Source organism: Bipolaris maydis (assembly GCF_028858645.1).
Source record: "Bipolaris maydis strain C4 unplaced genomic scaffold PSV08scaffold_5, whole genome shotgun sequence".
Taxonomy (NCBI): domain Eukaryota; kingdom Fungi; phylum Ascomycota; class Dothideomycetes; order Pleosporales; family Pleosporaceae; genus Bipolaris; species Bipolaris maydis.
Genome location: NW_027093861.1, coordinates 1 through 2607, shown reverse-complemented (window position 1 = coordinate 2607; position 2607 = coordinate 1).

Sequence of the window (2607 nt, the reverse complement as noted above, 5' to 3'; positions counted from 1 at the left end):
TAAACCAAATTCGTTCACTGGCGCTAAGAATCCAGTCTCTGGTCTGCTCATCATACCAGTTGCCAGAACTTAGCACCGAACTTAGGGCAGGCGCGAAATACCTCCATTGTATATTCGTGTACATGCCCACCACGTCTCCAGTATGGATTCGTGTGGAGGTTTTTGCTGTTTTGTTATATTCTGCGACCTCCGAGCACAGATTCCGGCTACTCTCGCAGATCCAATAGAACGAGCGTTGAACCGGTAACAGCATGGCGTGCAGAATCCTGGCCAAAGGTCCTAATACATATGAATGCATAGGGACGATTGGTCGTATCTTCCATGGATTCTTGTGGATCTTTGGAATGCCATGGAAGACTGGGATTGCATTTTTGTTGTACGCCGATTCCCAAAATTTTGATACCCTATTCGACTTTAAGAAGGGGTAGATTTGCCCATTAGGTGTCCTGCGCAATTCTCTTTCTAGGGCAGTCGTACACCCTATTAGAAAGTCTATGAATGCGTCCTTTCCTCGACACTCAACCTCAAACAACGGGCGTTGATCTCTTTTAGGGAGATCTTTGTCTGACGGTAGTGGTAAATCCATAAAGGATAGGATTTGTTCCTCGTACCACTCACGAGTAACGACGACAATCCCCAAGTTCTTGTCTGTGATGAAAGCCAGAAGCTGGGCTTCTGACATCCAGTCGCGCAGGTTTTTTGGAGGGAGCGTGATCTTAAACAGAGCATCGTTCCGCGGGTCTCTCTGGGGTATAGGTCGCTCATGAAGCGCATGACGCAGAGCCTTCCTCCCAGCGAGTATTCCATCTGCGAACCAGTCGTCGTTAATTTCCCTGTCCCCACCGGTAGCCAAATACGGGATGGATTTGGCCCAGTCGGGGGCAACTTCCTCTCGGTTGTTGTCTTGTTGCCAGAAGTGGGTTTGTAACCTTGCCTTGCGACAAAGTTCCTCATACCATATCTCTGCAACTTTCTGCGAGTATCTCACAGGAAAGAGGTATTTCAAGTTAACGCTTAGCGTATACTCGACGTCTGGGGGTAGCCTAACACCGTCGAGTTTATGTACACCCGGTTTCCACGACATAAGTGTTTCAAACCAATGAAACGGCCATGTCCGCCAGATGTACATAATTTTGGCCATGTCACTTGAAAGCTCATAGAACTCCTGCGGCAGTTTGCCTGATGCATAAGGAGCTGGTGCATCTAGCGCTTCTTCTGCTGCCGCTTGGAGGAAGTGCCGCGTTTTCCGTTTTTTCCTTTGCGGTCCTTCTTCGCAACCTTGTTGGAATTCTTCTGGTTTTTGGACTTCGAGGGACCAGCCCCTCTCTGTCCTTTTCCCGATTTTCTAGCCTTGGATTTATCCATTACAGACTGTCTCTGTCTTTTGGCTATTTCTTTAACGAATTCTTCAAGAGCTTTTGGATTATCGGGAAGTTTATCCGTGCTCTTGACACTAGTATTTTTCACGGTTTCAGATTTTTTCGCCTTCACGGCCATCTGCTTTTGCGCCGTGTTTTCTCCAATAGAAACCGCCGAACAAGTCAAGGACCAGGCGCATGAATAGTCCATTAGGATGGCTTTAGCTTCGGGGCTAACGTCATTTCCTGCTACACTTTTCCATGCTTCTGAGATTTGATCGGAGTTGCGCTTGCTCTCGCATAATTTATTAAGGGCTTCCACCTCTTTGTCCTTAATAAAAATCATGCGAGTGAGTGCCGATTTCTTTGCTTCCTTAAGAGCTTCGTCGAAGGTTTTCGTTATGCTTCCTCCTTCTTCAGCAAGCTTGCTGATCTGAATGGAAGGGGCACGAAGGGATTTTAGCTCTGGGATTCTGTCGAAGCTTTCTTTGGCCAGATGATCTCTCCACTCGGAAAGGAGAAATGCAGCTGCAGCCTTTTTGATATGGGCATTGACTACCTTATCAAGGCTTTGCTTCGTTTGATCCTGAGCGACGGCTGGAACGAACGATACCAGTTGGGCTACGCTTCGGCAATTGACAATACGTTTGACGAAGGTAGTAACAACGTCCACCTGGGTGTCCAGGGTTCTGCTGACTACCTCTGTCGAGATGGTGTCTTGGCTAACCTCAACGCCATCCATATTATCGTTTGCCTGGGACTGTGAGGCAGTCCTGGTGTTTTCGCGTGATCGATTCTGCGAGCCTCTAACAGGAGTTTGAGGGCGCTGAAAACCCGGAGAGGTCTGAGATCGTTCGGACATGGTAACCAAGAGAGTTGTGGAGGAGGGTTAGGGTTAAGTGTAAATTGCAATAACTCTGTTGGATTTAAAAATCTTTCTGTAAAGTAGATACTCTAGATACCTCTTGTAAGGAGATACCTTTCGTTTCTTGTAGGTCTACAGAAAGAAACTCGTCAGGAGTGAAGGGAGGAGCAGTTTAAATACATTGGAGCGGAAGAATTCTCCCGACGTGTCTGCCTTGCCGCCTAGATAAGCGCGGGTCTTTTCTGGGCATACCAGGATTACAGATAGTCCTGGCGGCAAGCAGAGGAATATCCTACGTAAGAGGCACAGCTGTAGTTTTTGATACCCTCTTGGCGTAAGTGTCAGTAGATGGGGTTCGGGTTAACTAGATTAGGGTTAGGGTTA